General features: G+C 41.7%; 1 non-coding gene across 1 annotated transcript; it reads left to right on the top strand.

Moving 5' to 3' along the window:
* Positions 1–5,468: 5,468 nt before the first annotated feature.
* On the top strand, positions 5,469–5,605 carry LOC136313783 (small nucleolar RNA SNORA67). Its single transcript, XR_010727220.1, has one exon. It is a non-coding gene; the product is annotated as a small nucleolar RNA SNORA67 (small nucleolar RNA).
* Positions 5,606–19,214: the final 13,609 nt, after the last annotated feature.

Below are 19,214 nucleotides of genomic sequence, written 5' to 3'. Positions count from 1 at the left end.
TTGTCTGATTGCTCTGGCTAGAACCTCTAGTACCACATTAAATAAGAGTGGAGAGAGTGGACAACCCTGTCTTGTTCCTGATTTAAGGGGGAAAGCCTTCAGTTTAGTGCCATTTAATATGATGTTAGCTGATGGTTTATCATATATGGCCTTTATCATGTTGAGATATTTTCCTTCTATACCCATTTTGTTGAGAGTCTTAAACATAAAATTGTGTTGTATTTTATCGAAAGCCTTTTCTGCGTCTATTGATAAGATCATGTGGTTTTTGTTCTTTGTTTTGTTGATATGGTGTATTACATTAACCGTTTTACGTATGTTGAACCATCCTTGAGATTCTGGGATGAATCCTACTTGATCATGATGTATTATTTTTTTAATATGTTGTTGTATTCGATTTGCTAGTATTTTGTTTAGTATTTTAGCATCTGTATTCATTAGAGATATTGGTCTGTAGTTTTCTTTTTTTGTGCCATCCTTGCCTGGTTTTGGTATGAGGGTTATGTTGGCCTCATAAAATGTGTTTGGAAGTATTGCTTCTTCTTCAATTTTTTGGAAGACTTTGAGTAGAATAGGAACCAAGTCTTCTTTGAATGTTTGATAAAATTCGCTGGTATAGCCGTCAGGGCCTGGACTTTTATTTTTGGGGAGGTTTTTAATGGTTTTTTCTATTTCTTCTCTACTGATAGGTCTGTTTAGGCTTTCTGCTTCTTCTTGACTCAGTCTAGGAAGGTTGTATTTTTCTAGGAATTTATCCATTTCTTCTAGGTTGTTGAATTTAGTGGCATAAAGTTTTTCATAGTATTCTACAATAATTCTTTGTATATCTACGGTGTCCGTGGTGATTTCTCCTCTTTCATTTTGGATTTTGTTTATATGAGTTCTTTCTCTTTTTTCCTTGGTAAGTCTTGCCAAGGGTTTGTCAATTTTGTTGATCTTTTCAAAGAACCAGCTCCTTGTTCTATTAATTTTTTCTATAGTTTTTCTGTTCTCTAATTCATTTATTTCTGCTCTGATTTTTATTATCTCCTTTCTTCGGCTGGTTTTGGGTTGTCTTTGTTCTTCTTTTTCTAGTTCCTTAAGGTGGGAAGTTAAGTGGTTCACTTGGGCTCTCTCTTGTTTGTTCATATATGCCTGAAGCGATATGAACTTCCCTCTTATCACTGCTTTTGCTGCATCCCATAGATTCTGATATGTCGTATTGTCATTTTCATTAGTCTGTATATATCTTTTGATCTCTGCACTTATTTCTTCTTTGACCCATTCATTTTTTAAAAGTATGTTGTTTAGTTTCCACATTTTTGTGGGATTTTTTTCCTCTTTTTTGCAGTTGAATTCTAGTTTCAAGGCTTTATGATCAGAAAATATGCTTGGTACAACTTCAATTTTTCTGAATTTGCTGATATTGTTTTTGTGGCCCAACATATGGTCAATTCTTGAGAATGATCCATGTACACTGGAGAAAAATGTATACTCAGTCACTTTGGGATGAAATGTCCTGTAGATGTCTATCATATCCAGGTGCTCTAGTGTTTTGTTTAAGGCCACTATGTCTTTGTTGATTCTCTGTTTGGATGACCGATCTAGAGCCGTCAGCGGTGTATTGAGGTCTCCAAGTATGATTGTATTTTTGTCAGTTTTTGTTTTAAGATCAATAAGTAGCTGTCTTATATATTTTGGTGCTCCTTGGTTTGGTGCATATATATTAAGAATTGTTATGTCTTCTTGATTCAGTGTCCCCTTAGCCATTATGAAATGGCCATTTTTGTCTCTAAGTACTTTTCCTGTCTTGTAGTCAGCATTATCCGATATGAGTATTGCTACACCTGCTTTTTTTTGGATGTTATTTGCTTGGAGTATTGTTTTCCAGCCTTTCACTTTGAATTTGTTTTTATCCTTGTTACTTAGATGAGTTTCCTGTAGGCAGCATACAGTTGGATTTTCTTTTTTAATCCATTCTGCTACTCTGTGCCTTTTTATTGGTGAGTTTAATCCGTTTACATTTAGTGTAATTATTGATACTTGTGAGTTCCCTATTGCCATTTTATATCTTGCTTTCTGTTAGTTTTGTGTCTTGTTTGATCCTTCTCTTTCGTTTTTCTATCTTTTGTTTTTATTTGGTTGTATTCCATACATCTTTCCTCTGTTGCTATCTTTTTTATCTCATGTGCTTCTGTGGTGGTTTTTTCAATGGTGGTTACCTTTGAGTAATGAAAAGGGTCCCTACCCTGTTCATTGTAGCGAACTATTTTGTGAGTACTTTTGCACTCCATCGTCCTTTGCTACTGTTAATCTCCGTCTTCTCCCCCTCTTTCTTTTTGTTGTTGTCACAGTTTAAATTTGGTTTTATTGTGTTCTTCTTGGAGCTTTTACTTGTGGCTATGTTTTTTTTTGTTCTTTGTATCTGATTTGAGAACCCCCTTTGTAATTCCTGGAGTGGGGGTTTTCTGATGATAAATTCCCTCATCTTTTCTGTATCTGTGAATGTTTTTATTTCTCCTTCGTATTTGAAGGATAGCTTTGATGGGTATAGTATTCATGGCTGAAAGTTCCTCTCTTTCAGGACTTTAAATATTGGGGTCCACTCTCTTCTAGCTTGTAGAGTTTCTGCTGAGAAATCTGATGATAATCTAATGGGCCTTCCTTTATATGTTGTATTCTTCTTTTCCCTGGCTGCCTTGAGAATTTTTTCTTTGCTGTTGGTTTGTGTCAATTTCATTATGATATGCCTTGGAGTGGGTTTGTTGGGGTTAAGAAAACTTGGAGTTTGCTTCTTGAACTTGAGGCTTTAGTTCTTTCCACAGGCTTGGGAAGTTCTCATCAATTATTTGTTTAAGTATGTTCTCCATTCCATTTTCTCTCTCTTCTCCCTCTGATATACCTATTATTCTTATGTTATTCTTTTTGATGGAGTCAGATAATTCTTGTAGGGCTATCTCATTTTTTTTAATTTTTGAGTCTCTTTCTTCTTCTCTCTGTTGTGCCTCAAGTTGCTTGTCTTCTATTTCACTAATCCTCTCTTCTATCTGACCTGTTCTATTAGCTAAGCTTGTTACTTCGTTTTTCAGCTCGTGAATTGAGTTTTTCATCTCTGTTTGATTTGTTTTTATAGTTTCAATTTCCTTGGACATATATTCTTTGTGTTCATGGAGTTGTTTTCTGAGCTCCCTATATTGCCTTTCTGTGTTTTCTTGTATATCTCGGAGGATTTTTAGGATTTCTATCTTGAATTCTCTGTCATTTAGCTCCAAGGTTTCCAATATATTAAATTTTTTCTCCATAGATTTTTCCTCATCTAGCTGTGTTACCTCTCTTTCTTTTGTATCCATGATATTCGATTTTCTCTTCCTTAATGGCATCTGAGGGTGGTTTTGTTGATAGTATTAATGAGATTTAATAAAGAATAAAAAGTTAAAAAAATAAAAAAATAACAAATCAAAAAGAGTTGTTTTTTTTAAAAAAAATTAATAATGAAATAAAGAAAAATAAAATAAAAATTTTTTAAAAAAGGAAATTATTCCCCCCCTCTTTTTTTCCTCTCCTCTCCTCTCCCCTCTTTCTTGAGAAAATCTTGTGGTGGACTGTGAGTTATAACAAACAATGCCTGTGATGGAGGGCCTGAATTGGGGAAAAGTAATAAAGGGGCAAAAAAGAGAGAAAGAAAAAAAAAAAAAAAAAAAGGAAAAAAAAAAAAAAAGAAAAAAGAAAAAAAAAAGAGCGTATGGACCCACAAAAAGCAAATAAGGAAAAATTTGAGTCAAGAATAAAATGATTTGCTTTTAGGTGTTGGTTTTCTAAGAGTTATGATGAGAGGAATAAGAGGAAAATGGAAAAATGGGGGGACAAATTAAAAACTTACTATTGTATTTAGTGGAACAAGAACTAGATAATATGGAGAGCCAGGGATGGGAGCACTGCTAGTGAGTTAAAAAGGTGAAGTAAAAACCCCCCAAAATGCCACAAACATAGGTTTGAGTCCCAGATAAGATAATTTGTTTGTTATTGAGGTTTGAATGAGAGGAGATGTAAAGGAGAAAGGAAGAAACTAATATAGAGGGAGAAAAGAAAGAGAGAGAGAGAAAAAAAGAGGGAACCACTAAAAGAAGAAAAAAGAAAGGAGAGAGAGAGAGAGAGTTAAGGGTTTTGGAGTGCAACCCTCATAGAGAGAAAGGAAGAGAAGAGAAATGATAATGGGAGATGTAACACTTATGGGTAGTGTAGTTCAAGGAGAGGAGAGAGTAAGACCGGTAGAGAGTTAATCGGCCAAATTGGAGGAGGAAAAAAAAAGTCTCAAGAATGAAGATAAGAGAAACAAACGAACAAATATAATAAAATGGGATAGGTTATAAAGTCTGCAGATTATTCTTGATTTTGAGAGGTTATCTTCTTGCTTTTTCTTTTCTCTCCCTCTTCCTGGTCGGTGACTCTGTACCCCGGGTTCTTCCCCTTTGGCACGCTCAGGTAGGGGTTTGCAGTTGATAAGTCTCTATGGCAATGTCATGTATTGTGCTTTATTCTCGTTGGGAGTCGAGGCTCATTAGCATTTATAGGCTCCGACAGTGAGAGAGTCCGTGTTCCTGGAGCCTTTCTCCTAGTCTTTCCTTCCTCAATTAGTAGCCTGATAGTCCAGGTATGGGGTTGCTGCTGCCTCTGCCTGGATAGTAAGAGGCTCAAATTGCTGGCAACTCCCCACTCTATTTCCACTCAGCACAGGGCTCTGGGTAAGGCTCAGTCAGTCAGAGCTGCTAGCATAGTGATTAAAATTTAAGTATATATCGCATGCCAAAGTGTCTACCCGAAAGGTCTGCAGAAAGAAGTTTTAATAAATACACATGCCTACCACGGTGCTGCGCTGACATTTGAAAGCAATAATATTTGAACTGAGCCAGGGAAGAGGCTGGCCCCCTCACGTGACCGCCCTGCATTAGAGCCGGGGCCCCTGCCTGTTGGAGAGGGGAGACCGCGCCCCCGCGCTCAGCGGGGCACTGCTCACTCTGTCTGCGGGGGAATCTAAATCCAGCGCCAGCCATCGACTCATCATTGTTTAATGTTGCTGTCAGAAAGTATAAATAGAAACCTCACGGGTTTTCTCCAGGACGCTCATCCTCAGACCTCTGGTCGGCAAGAAACTCAGTCCTTAGGGAACATTATCAAAATGAAGTCCTGAGTAGAGACACCAGTTGATTACCTTTCCCTTTGATGCCCTAAGGGGTGGCTGTGAGGATTACGAAATTTCACAAAGTATCCAAAAAAAGCCATTGATTTATATACCTTTTGTCCACATTGATTCATGTACAGTATTTTTCGCTCCATTAAGGCTCACTCTCTTCCCGCCCCCAAAGGGGAGGGGTAAATGCCCATGTGTCTTATGGAGCAAGAAATATGGTATTTTATTAAATATTTTAACACACCATTTGGTTCCCGGATATTTTTTTTCTTATTTTCCTCCTTAAAACCCTAGGTGTGTCAACCAAGGTGATTCCCTCTCCAAGGGGCCTCACAGCGCCGTCTTCAGGAAAGTAGCAACTTGGAAGAAAGTCTGGTGTGCCTCAGGTTTTCAAGGGAGAAGATCACTTCCTTTGCCTTCCTTTGGCTGCCTACATGTATATTTGTATCCCAATTCCACCTGGGTACTCACGTATTAGTGCTGAAATTGTTGGCTTCTTGCCGAAATAAAAAACAACAACAACAAAAAAAAAAAACCCTAGGTGTGTCTTATGGTCAGGTGCATCTTATGGACTGAAAAATATGGTAATCCTAAATAGAACATCAAATGGAAATGCCCTGAGTTGAAGTAAAATTATTATTATTATTATTATTATTATTTTCATTTTTCTGAAGCTGGAAACAGGGAGAGACAGTCAGACAGACTCCCGCATGCGCCCGACCGGGATCCACCCGGCACGCCCACCAGGGGCAACGCTCTGCCCACCAGGGGGCGATGCTCTGCCCATCCTGGGCGTCGCCATGTTGCGACCAGAGCCACTCTAGCGCCTGGGGCAGAGGCCATATAGCCATCCCCAGCACCCGGGCCATCTTTGCTCCAATGGAGCCTTGGCTGCGGGAGGGGACGAGAGAGACAGAGAGGAAAGCGCGGCGGAGGGGTGGAGAAGCAAATGGGCGCTTCTCCTGTGTGCCTTGGCCGGGAATCGAACCCGGGTCCTCCGCACGCTAGGCCGACGCTCTACCGCTGAGCCAACCGGCCAGGGCGAAGTAAAATTATTATAAAATGTAATAGGACATAGCCTGACCAGGCAGTGGCGCAGTGGATAGAGCATCGGACTGGGATGTGAAGGACCCAGGTTCGAGACCCCGAGGTCACCAGCTTGAGTGCGGGCTCATCTGGTTTGAGCAAAGCACCAGCTTGGACCTATGGTTGCTGGCTTGAGCAAGGGGTTACTCAGTCTGCTGAAAGCCCATGATCAAGGCACATATGAGAAAGCAATCAATGAACAACTAAGGTGTCGCAACGAAAAACTGATGATTGATGCTTCTCATCTCTCTCAGTTCCTGTCTGTCTGTCCCTATCTAACCCTCTCTCTGACTCTCACTGTCTCTGTAAAAAAAAAAAAAAAAAAAAATATATATATATATATATATATATATATTAGGATATAGACATGTCAAGCAATGATTTAAAGAAGTAGGAACTCTTTTGGATAGGAAACAATTATTACCCACCTTGTATAAAATCAGAAAAATGGGTCAATGGGACAGATGGAAAAAGTTATATGCACATGTACCCACATGACTTCCAAATAAGGTCTCATTGAAGGGAAGAGACCATTTTAAACATGACATTTATAAAATTCATTAATTTTTGAGGGGAAAATTTTTTTAATAAATCATTTGGAACTATATAGTAATATAAGTTCCTTATAGAGAAAGGGCTTTTATGTAAAATACTCTAATCACAAAATATTAAAATAAAATCATTATATGAGATGTTTCAAGGAGAAAATACTTGCCAATTCTGAAGTGATTAAAAATTCTTAAGGGGAAAAATCCAAGAGTTTTGTCGGCCATAAAAATGGAAATTTTCTCTGCAGTAATGTAAAACAAAATAATTTAAAAATATGATTCGGAGAAAAATTCTTAAAATCATCAGTGAAGGAGACAATATCTAAAATACCAGTAGGATTTATACACATTTATAATAAAAACTATCCTAGTTTATAATGGATATATTAGTAAAGAAAAATTCACAGAAAGAACAAATTGTAATCAAAAATGAGAAAAAAAAATGTTTTCAATTGTTAAATAACCAAGTACAGAAAAATGAAGTCATCTAGCATTTTAAATACACCCTGAACTGGTACATTGTTATGCTATGGGGGGGGGCAATGAAAATCTATAGGAATTTTTTGAAAATTAATGTATTAACACACTGAGTCATAAAAATATTCATGTCTTCTTGAAGCACTAACCAAAGAATTAATATTAAGGAAGTTATTCAATGGCAAACCATATATGCAATAAAGACTTAATACCCAAAATATATAAGAACTCCCACAATTCAATGACAACAACAACAACAAAAAATCAATTTTAAAAAATGAATAGAGGAACTGAATAGACATTTCTTCAAAGACAATATATAACAATGGTCAACAGGTACATGAAGAGATGCTCAACTTCCCTAATCATCAGGGGAAATGCAAATGCAAAGCAAATGCCCATGAGCTCTCGCCTCCCCCAGTTAGAAAACCTGTCCTCATGAAGAGCAGAGACAAAAGATGGCGAGGATGTGCAGAAAACGGACCTGTGTGCATGGTTGGTACGGAATATAAATTGGTGCAGACACTACGGACACAGTATAAAGGCTCCCCCTAAATTAAAAGTAGTATTACTCTATGATCCAGGAATTTCCACTTAGGGCTTTGTGACCAAAGGAACTAAAAATATCAGGGTTTTGAAAAGCTCTCTGCTCTTCCATGTTCATAATAGCAGTATTCACACTAGTCAAAATATAAAAAACAACCAAAGTGTTTGCTCACAGGTGAATGGATAAAAAAGGATATGGTATATAGACTTACAATGGAATATTATTCCTCCATGAGCCGGAAGAAAGTCCTGCCATTTACGACAACATGGATGCTTTGTGTGAGCTGGCACCTGCCTCCTCACACACACTTCCACTCCATGGGGTGCGGGCTAGGCGATCTTCCCCAGCAGCAGCAGGATGGTGGGAGGGCTCGGGGGCTGTGCCCTGTAGGAGGCACTAGCTGTGGCCTTACCCTCCTGCAGTGGAGCTCCACAGTACAGTAAAAAGCCATTCACTTGTTCCGTTGGGCTTTTATACTGCCCCTCGTGTGGTCTTAGGAGGGTTTCTCACCGTCTGTGGGCCTCTGAACAGGGAGCTCAGAACACTCAACGTGCGGCTAACTTGTCCCCTTCACAAGTTTATCTAGAATGGAGGGAGGCTCACCCGGGACAGTGACCAACCAGCCAAAAGAAAAGAATACTTTAAAAGCAAGATCAAGAGATATTTAGTAGTTTGGTTTAAATTACCTGCTGCTGAAATGTATTTTTTTTTTAATTTCTTTTCTTTTTATTTATTCATTTTAGAGAGGAGAGAGAAAGAGACAGAGAGGAGAGAGAGACAGGGGGGAGGAGCTGGAAGCATCAACTCCCATATGTGCCTTGACCAGGCAAGTCCAGGGTTTCAAACCGGCGACCTCAGCATTTCCAGGTCGACGCCTTATCCACTGCGCCACCACAGGTCAGGCCTGAAATGTATTTTTTAAGGACCAGTTTTCTTTGAACAGAACTACTTCCTGAAACTGGTCTCTGTTTCTCCAGATCACACCATATTCAAGAGGGTATGTTTTGTTTGGGTGGGTGAGTAGGAACCATAAATACCATGAGCACCCCACCCAGCTAAAACATGGCTCCATTGGACTAAAATCGGCCCATCTATTTGCCTGTCTCTTCCAAGAAACTCTGAGCCTCTCGGGTAGACCCTAAATTATGGTGATCATTGCAACTCTAGCATCTCATGCGGAGTTGTAAGTATTTATTCACAGAGCTGTTATTTTGTAATTTATAGTTATTTTGTAATTTACAGATTACAAAATAACCTGTAAATAAGTATTTATTGAATGATGAATGAATGAATGATGAGACCCTGCCTACAGTCCCAGCCCTCTGACAATGAAGTTAAAGGTCAACATTTTCTCCCTCTGACAAATATGTAATCTCAAACAGACCAAAGGTCTGAGAAGTTTATAGCGGGGAGAGACCTTTAAGAAATGCTATGATCAGGACCTTTCCTTTAATAGACGTCTAAGAATGATGGCGAGAAGCATCTAAAGGACAGGGTACCCTAGAGCAATACCTGGGTAGCTAGCCTGATATTGTCTGTCTCAGCCTATAAGTTTAACCACACACATGTGCTTACATGCCCCTATGGTACACATATATATATGCACATATACATATTTATTTAAACTAGATTGCATTTAAAAAGTGCTCACTGGCTGCTGGCCTGACCCTCCCCACCCCACACCCCTTCCCCTGGTCACACGTACATGCTAGCCTCTGAGGATCACTGATTGTAGACACAAGCTATGAGGATACTGGGGATGTGTCCTCAGTTGGGGAGGATACATCAGATGTTGAGGAGACCAACCAGAGGACCACTGTGTTAATCCACACTGCGAGTGACAAAGGCCTAGGCTAAGGCAGCAAGCAGAGGAGAGCTCTGAGGGGGACAGGGGCAGCATTTGGGGTGAAATCAAAGAGACGCAATCGTGCTCCTCGTCTTCCGGGAGCCGATCCCGCCTTGAGTTTGTCAGAGACAGCACTGTTTCTGGCTGCAGATGTACACTTGGGGGATGATGTGTACCGTGGGGAACACTGTTGGCAGCTCTTGAAAACCTAGAGCTGCAATTTATCAAAAGGTCCTGTAATTTGAGGTGTTCCTGCACTGAACAGATTACCCCCCCCCCCCCCCGTTCCAAGCCAGCAGGCCTACCGGCCGGTGACACTGAACAGTCTTCCCTCTGACAAATGCAGTTATGCATTCCAGAGACAGTCCCCAGGCACCTTCTGCTTCACATATCAGCAGAGTCTTCCTCCTGTCTCCGGTCTCCCTTTTAACACCCTCTGTCTTGTCTCTTGTCTGTCGCCGAGTACTCAGGATGACCTTTCACTCTCTCTCGGTCCTCTGCAGGCCAGCATGTGCCCCAGAGGAAGTTCTGAGTGCTGTGTTTTGCGGTGGACTTCCGGATGTTTTTGACCTTGGCCTCACTCCTCTGAAGCAGGGCTTTCTGGCAGCCTTGGCTGGGCTCTTATCTCTCCCATCCATTCCGGGGTGTCAGACTATCCCGGGGAATCATTCATCAAGGGCCCCATCCTGACGTCAGCTCTTTAGAATCTCTCTCCGGTGCCTTGAGTGCATGTGGAGGTCTGGGCAGACCGCACTGGGTGGCTTTTACCCGCAGACCCCGGAGCAGGGGGCTGATGGATGGCAGAATGGAGGATTAAACATTTATGTATGGAAGACCAGAATGGCACAGGAAGAAAGGGGTTTAAGTGCTTGCCGGAGAAACATTATCCATACCAGGGCTGTGGTTCCCCGGGGCCACGCCCAGGGCTCTCATTACCGTTTGCCTCTGAGGAAAAGCACCTCCACGGAACTTCTGTCCAGCTTTGACAGATCGCATTAGGCCATCGAGCTGCCTCTCCATCCAAATGATTGCAAAAGACCGGTAATGTCCTTCTGTTTGTTTCAGATTTGTGGACTCCTTTGCAAATTGTTCTCGGACCTCTTCTCCCACCTGAACTGGACAATAAGTCTTTTCTCTCAAAATAGTTGAGAAGCAGCCAACTCCCTTCAAAGAATACTCCGGGGTCAGGGCAGGGAGGGTGCTGCCCACCTTCTCTCCCAGTGAACGTGTGTCTTGATCAAGAGCGAGTCACACTCACTGTAGGCGAGGTTGGAACTGGGAGAGGCAAAATTCACCTCAGTAGAGGCAAGAACTTTCTAACAACACTGTTGCCGAACAAGTCAGATGCCCTGTCTTGGCAGAGGTGATGGGATCCCGTATATCTGGAGGTTTTTAAGAAAATATTAGATAACTGTCTTTGTAAGAATGGGGGGGGGTTCTTATTTTTGGTATGAAACCTTGTGACATTTAAAGGGCTTTTCAAAAATCTAAGATTCTAGGAGTGTCTTCTGCCCTTTGACACTCTGCAGTCTTTTCCCCATCATATTTCAGGATCAATAAGCTCTGTGTTTAGACTTGAATCTCTTACAACGATGGCAGGTGTATCTTTCATGGAATCTTGACCAAGGCTCCCGTTGAGGGACAAGACTCTTTAATGTCGAACATGTCTGTGCTTCCATTCCCCCAAAGAAGCCCGACAGTAGGGGTTGGGGTTCAGATGCCCAGTTCCCCAGGTTTCTAAACTGGTTTAGAAAAGCCACCTGCAAACTTCAGTAGCTGCCTGGCTCTAAGTAGAGAGGTCAGCTGCAAAATTTTACAATAGGATACCTGTTACATGTGAAAAAGATCTTTTCTAACAAAAGGACAGCATTCTTGGTATAAGAGTGACAGGGAGGGCACCTACAGAGTCCCCAGTGCCCCTAACCCCTGCTCCTCCCTGCCTCACTCTTCCTGTTTCTGCCTCTTTCTCTTTTTCCATCTCTCTGTGAAGCGGGATCATCCCCCTAGATATGCACCACCAGGGCAGATGTCGGGAGTGCCATACACAACATGGGAAGTAATGGGAGGAGCCAATCAGAGAGCGGGCAAGTTGCTGGGAGAGCATTTGGGATTTAAAGCCACAGGAGACAACACAAGGTGTGAGCACAGGCTCTGGAGTCTGTTGAAAGTAAGTCTTAACTCTGGTTTGACCGCTATACTTTTAAAGGTAGTACTTTTGTAAATAAAATAGAAGCGATAATATCTGTTGCTTCCAAAAGATCCAAACTGATAGGTAAAAACAAATCCTACAATGATTCCAAAAGATCCTTGAGACTAGGTAAGTCTTGCTTTATTATTAGTTATGGAGATCATAACTGTCATAAAAAGAAAACCACAGATTTTTTTTTAAACTAAAAATATCAGTTTGATATATTTGTCTATCTGTTTTAAATTTGATACGAAAGTGAGCCATTTTGTAGGAACTGAACTTATGAAACTGGTGCGAAGAGGAGAAGTGAAAAAGGCTCACATTTTCAGGAAGAATAGCCTTTGGAGCGCAGTGACCCTCTGCAGTGGACACGGTGAGCCGGAGGCATGGTCAGGCGTAGCCTACGTGGCTGGAGAGGATTTGTTGTTGATAGAGTTTGATTTTTCACACAGCCTGTCAGAAGGGTTGGAGGACACTACAGCGCTTCGCTATCTTTGGATAAAGATCCACTCTTACAGGTTTAGTTTCCCCACGTGGTCACATGGCCTTGTAGGGGCAGGACTCCTGGGCAGGACTCCTGGGCAGGGAGGGGAAGGGATCACATTGACTTTGAATCAATGGTCACTGCACACCAGGCACTCTGTTACGTTGTGCACACGCGCAGGTTGGTGCGGTGTGGGTGAAACTTTGTTTTTTTTCAGGAAGCATCACTTTAGAGCAAAGAATGTTCTCAGAATTGCTAGCTGCTTTGTGACATGTGCCTTCTTTTCTTTCCTCTGTCCTAAAATACATCCATTGAGCATCCTTGTCTTGACACGCTGAAGTTCGGTTTATTCTAGCCAAAACCTCGGTGACTCCCGGTCTGTGTTCCTATTGCCTTTTGTGCTTTGCAATTTAAGTAAACTTTATCATTCTTATCAGATATATGCACGCACGCATGCACACAAGCACTATAGGCGTCATCACACTGCATGATAACTATCGAATTATGGTCTGCCCACTTCTTGAGAGCATGAACAAGGTCTTAATCATCTTTGTATCCCAAGATTTTACATAGTTGTTGCATATGGATGTATTCGAATAGCCAAGTGAATGAATTTATAAATAAAGCCTGACTTCTGTCTTTGATTCTTCTTGGCAATGATAATTTTTAGTGTCAGCATAGACGATGCTGGGTGGGGAGTAATGGGATTGCAAGGCCCACCATTCCCCACCAGCACAAGAGGAACCTTTATTTTATTTTAACAATCATCTTTCAAGAAAGAAATTTCAGATTACTGCAATGCTTTCCTGCCAATCACATTCATCCTCAGAGAAATCAGAACAATTTATAAAATTTTCATCTCGGCTCTACCAATCATCCTAAGCGCAATTGAACCTGAAGGCATTTTTTGATGCTCATGCGTGTGGGTGATGAGGGGAGCCTATAACTCAGCCTGATGAGGGAGTACCACCCTTCTCAGAAACTGCATCAGCACCAATGTCACAGGGGTCCCCTAGAGACACTGGCCCCTCCTCACATACGTACATTATGTAGGTCCTGTCCATCCCTCTGTCAGATGGGCTCATGGTGAGCCATTTCAGTCTTAGTGAAAACAACCCTTTGGTGTGTGATCTCATATATAAATAACTAGCTGTGCGGGGCTTTCCTCTTTGCCAACCCATCAAACCGCACCCCTTAGAGATTTCTCATTGGGTTTTAATGTGTTATCAGAGCAGATGTCATCACGGGGCAGAGGAATTTTCCTCTACGTGCTGCTATCTGTAATGCTACAGTCTTTCCCTCACTGCCCATCAAGCTGCACACACACGTATGACTGCATTATAGCAGCGTCTGTGTTTCTTGACGAGTTCTGAGACAAATGGTCTATTTGAACAATTATTTTCTCTCTCTCGCTCTTTTTTTTTTAAAGTCTCGGAGTTCAAATGTGGATAATAACAATAACCGGGAGTTTGGTTTCTTTTCTCCTCTTGCTGTACTTTTTCATCAAAGAGACGACATGGGGCATTTTTTTTAAGAGTCACAAATGCGGTCCCATTCATCATGTAGAGATAATTCAGAAAGGCAGTGAGCTTTGCGATCCTGCTCAGTGCTGGTATTCCACCTTGCGTCTCTCTACAACTGGTATATATCATATTATGTTCAGTAAATAATAACGAACACTGTCCCTGCTGTCAGGCCAGTTCCAGGCTTGGTGACATGGCCATGAGCCTTAGCCAGTCCATGCCCTACCTGACGTACGTACTAGCCCTTCTTGGCTCATTCCATCTGCTAGAAGCCCGTTATCTGCTGTTGTACTGGAGCCGGGTTTTTATGAACTCATGGTTTATATTGTAATGCAAAGGGTGCTTCATGTTATACGGCTCCCGACTTTTCCCGCATCCTCAGATACGACTTTCCCCTTCTCCTGGTCTATACGCCTCCATGGAGGACGAGGCAGTGGTGGGATACAAATAATTTCACAGCCGGTTCTCTGCCCTAATGACCGTTTTAAGTAAAAAATAAACAACGATATACTGAAAGGTAGTTTATTATTTCATGCATTTAATACTTAAACAAGAACAATAAAAGAGGTATGCAAAACTGGATTATGTTATGAGCTTTAAAATATTAATGAAAAATATTAAATAATACCTGACAAAAACCAATAAAACTGTTACTTAAGATAATTCCGTATTGTGTAACACAAAGCTGAAACAAATGACAGCTTGTCACCCCCTGGTTGTTTGGCACTTTTTCTCTTTACGTTACATGTTTGTTTAGTGAAGTAGCAAACGCGAGGGAATTAAAGTGTAGTATTTCATCAAAGGTATAATGAGTTTTATGAATAAATAAATATTACAAGCATAGTTATGTCAATTTTTCACCTTACAGACGGAATGAACATTACCACGGGCACTTAAAATACACTGTTGCGCAGATGAACGTTAAAAAAGAGCGAGAAATATAAATTTATGATTTCCACATTGGGCAGCTGCCCAGGCGCCCACCTTAGAGAGAATCCTGATTACAGGTGCCATTTTAACAACTGGTTTGCAGAGCTCAGCAAAAAGTTAGGTATCAGTTCTGCTGAACCAGCGTGAACCGGCTGAATCCCAGCACTGGGACTAGGTAGAGGCAGAGTGATTTTAGACAATTTTCCTAGAATCTCTGAGCCACCTTACCTGTGAGATGGCGGTGAGCATGGTACCCACCTAAGGGCTGAGGGAAGAGTGATTGCATTTATGTATGCAAAGTGCTTATGACATTTCAGGCTGTCAGTAGTGAGAAGAGGTTGCCTGGACAAAGAAAGAAGTCCAGGTAGGAGTGTATTATAAGAAAGACGGTTAGAACCCACACTGGAGAAGCGTTAGCAGTGAAAATACTTAACATGCATCGGCGGTCGACATGTCTGGGGCAGGACCAAGCTAATTTTACTTGAATTGACACCTCTGTCCTGAGGAGAACCCTGAGATGTAGTATGCTTATTTTGAAAACAAGGAGATGGTTTTTCTTAGAGCTAAAAACTAAACAGAGAAATCCTTTTTGATGGGTCGAGCCAAGGATTTGATCACCGTTTATGGGGAGCAAAAAGTACCGGTCTATTTTTAAAATAGAAAAGAAACAGAAAACTAACAGCTTGCGCTGTGTTCATCGCTGACACAATGCTCCCCAACCTTTTGACCCCTGTGTGTCCAAATTACACAGTGAAATCCCATAGAACCACATTTAAAGTCAGATATAAACAGAGATGTTATGGTTTAAGGAGATGAGGAACCAAAAAGCAGGGGAAATGGCTCATGCATGCAACCACTGAAAAATGATGGTGAAGCCTATTCTGACTTTGAAACGAAAGTGCTCCACGTGCTGTTGACTGATGGGAGCCGTTCAGGAGCTGCGTGCATGGTGTGAGGCAACGCTTAAGAATGAGCACACAATGGTGCCACTGTCAGAAAAAGCCAGTACACCATTTAAATTTTCAAAATAAAAATTAACTCCTTTCTCCACACTGGCTAAAACCAAACTCAAACCCTCACGGCACAGTTAGCTAAATGACTGTCTCCCTTACCGACCTGTAGGCTCCATGGCCCTTGTCTGTCCATCACTGCACCCCAGCACCTAGCACAGGGCCTGGCAGAGAGTGACTTCTCAAAAGAAAAAGTTTTTGTTTCTTTATGTTAGCAATGGATGTGGGCATGTACAGTGTGACATGTAATCGAGGCTTTGTCATTTAGAGTTACCTGTCCTTCGTTTTCCCAGGTACCAAGTGCCAGATAGAAGTTTTTATTCGCCAGTCTGTGGTCCGTGGGAAATTTTTGCTCACCTGATAATGTTTTACTTGAAGTTTCTTCTTAAAATGAATAAATAATGGAAAATTACCCACAGTTCTGAGTTCCCATCTACCCACTATCACAGAGAATAAAGCTTGCTCTTACTATGCCAACACAGATCGATGTCCCAGCACTCTGGGGCAACAGGTGCCAGGTTCTCCCCTTGACAGGGTCCCTGGAAGGCCCCCAGTCACCAGCTTTCAGGACTCAGAACGGTCTAGCAGCCCAACCAACCCTTCTCCTAGTTGTCTGCTAAGCCTATTTTATGTACCTATGCATTTTGACCCATCTCACCTTCACTCCCAAAGAGGATGTGATAGACTTTATTTGAACTAGTCCTTGTGCAATTTTATCCCCTGATTGATAGGAAAAGTCCCTTCAAAGAGAGGCACAAAGGTAAGAGTAAAACAAGCGCTGTGCTTTTTAACCCAGGGCGGCAAGAGGCGGTGCAATTCGGCGGAATCCGAATCCTAGTTCAGGAGTGAAGCAGGAGAGCGCAGCAGAAAATAGCGGACTTAAGGAGGCAGTTGTTACTGAGAGCACGCGCACATGCCCAAATACACACACACACACACACACACACACACACACGGGCCAACAAATGATGGGACGGAATGAGAAGGGTTTAGAACTACTTGTGAGTTAAGCAAAGAGAAACCATTTCATACAAAAATGTAGGGCCAGTATAATTTTCTTTTCTTACTTTTGAAGTTTCTTCTTAAAACAAATAAACAAATGATGTCACCCACAGTCCTGAGTTGTGCTTCTACCCCGCAGCACAGAGAATAAACCTTGCTGTTACTCTGATAATGCAGATGACAGCAGAATTGTCCCAGCACCCTCGGCAACAGGGGTCACGTTCAGAGCGGGTCTTTCCTTTGATGCTGTCAAGGGCAGACTTGATAACTCACGCTGTTCAGAATAAACGGAAAGAGTTAAAAGGAGGCAAAGCCGTGTTTGACAAAGGCTTTGTTACACATAGGCTCTTCTTCTCCCCAAATCTATTTCGGATACACCAAGCAAGCAAGTCTAATGCAGAGACTGAAATACTGCTGTTCCATCCTTCTCCAGATTTCAAAGGAATTAAAAAAAAAAAAAAAAAAAAGGACAGTTTGGGACATGAAAATTCTGGACTAGAATTCTTCCAAGATACTTTCTACTTTCTTTTATCTTTTTAACTGGCCCTCCTTAAGACCCCCATTCTGTTTGCTCCTGAGTGCTAAGTTTGACAGACACCGCCCAACAGTGTTCTGGGTTTGCCTGGACATCAATCACCTGGATTCCACTTGGCAGGCTGCGCGACGGCGTTTGGAGACATTCCGAGGAAACGCAAATGGTACCGGGATTTTTATTGATCAGAAGGAATGTGTTTAGACAATCCTCAACAGAGGCACACAAGGGCGGGGCAGGGGGCTCCCTGCGCTAGAATTTCACTCTGCGAGCGCGGCCTTCTCTTTCATTGCCCGCTGGCTTCCTCGTTGGGCCGACTCTCTCTCACCACGCTTAAATGCTTAAATGCCGCAGCTGTTTCTCCCGGGCGCTGGTCTCTTTTAGAGTAAACCATTAACTTGCCATTTCCGTTTACTGAAAAAAAAAAAATGCTTATGATTGACAAAACTTTAAGAAACAGTGGCAAATTGGAAGGAAATGAGTGCCACGGACAAGGAACAAGGAACAGCGAAGTGGCACCCTGAGAGAAATTTGTCATTGGGGGCTAACAGTGTAATCGGCTGGTTAAATACAGTATAAACAGGTTCTGCTTTATACCCCCGCCCCTCCCCTCTTTTTTTCTTCTATAGTTTTTGTGTACCCCAAGGCTTAAAGTGGTACAATTTCATGTCATTCGGATTGGCAAGAGTTTTCCAAATTCTACCCCTTCCCCTCCAAAAAAAGAGTTGAGACCTTTTTCTTTGGTTCATTTGAAAACAAGTGCCATGAATATAGGAGGTGTTATGTGCTAATGATCTTTTTATACATAAAGTGGCAAAATTGCTGTGTCCTCACCAGCAACTAGTGGCTCTCTTAATCACCAGATACCGTTAAAATGATCAACCAGGCCAGGCATCTAGATAAACTCAAGTTCTTTTTTTCCCCCTCTAATATTTGTTTATTTTTAACTGAGGCATAATTTGCATACAGTAATACACATATATTTAGGTATAGTTGTGACTTCTGACATAGATGTATATCGCTGTGATTGTCACCCGAATGGAAAGAAATCGGAATCCTTTCAAAGTAGAGTTTGAAGAGTTATTTTATAGTTTTCCAACTCCCCTACCCCTCACAATATGGAAAAATCCTTCGTGAAGCCTGCGCCTTTAAATCTGTGTAAAAAACCCACAGTTCTAGGTCTAAAATAAGCCTTGTTCAGAAGACCTTATTTTTGAAACAGCAGCTGGGTGAATGAATGAAGGAAACTCAATGGGATATGATGACTAGGGGGGAAAATCACTTTTTTTTCCTGGGCTGAAATGTAGGTCCTACAAGAGGCACCGGATTTAGTCCTTCCATAAGTGCCGCTTGCGCCCCAGTTCACAGCTCCGCCTTCCAAAATAGCGCCCCACCATCAGATGGAGCCAGAGAGTCACTGGCACGCTTAGTCCTTCGCGTTATTTCATTTTATTGTGTCTGCGGCGGCTTCGCTGCGAAAGTGCCTGGGTAAGAAGCGCTAGTTAAAATTGCTTTTAGACATTATATTTTCCAATTAAGGTGCCATTTGCTATACCAATCAATGAGGAGTTAAGAGGAAATTTCAAAGGTGCCTTAAAACGCAATAGCACATTAAGAATGCATCATTTTGCTCAGAGGGACCACCGATCTTGATTTTGAAGTGCCAATCAGCGAACGGCGTATACTCTCCAAAAAGGTGATGATCATGTCTACTCCCTTCCCGTGTCTGACCACATATTAAAGTAAGTTAAAGAGGAAATGTAGAAATATGCCTCTGAAGTGGCCCCCACATTATTAATTCAATGACAAAGAATCACCTTCTTTAGGCCAGCCTGCCACAATCCATACCAATGGTTTTCAACAGTCGGTCTATA

Source organism: Saccopteryx bilineata, chromosome 9, assembly GCF_036850765.1.
Source record: "Saccopteryx bilineata isolate mSacBil1 chromosome 9, mSacBil1_pri_phased_curated, whole genome shotgun sequence".
Classification (NCBI taxonomy): domain Eukaryota; kingdom Metazoa; phylum Chordata; class Mammalia; order Chiroptera; family Emballonuridae; genus Saccopteryx; species Saccopteryx bilineata.
This window is presented reverse-complemented; position numbering and strand designations above follow the sequence as displayed.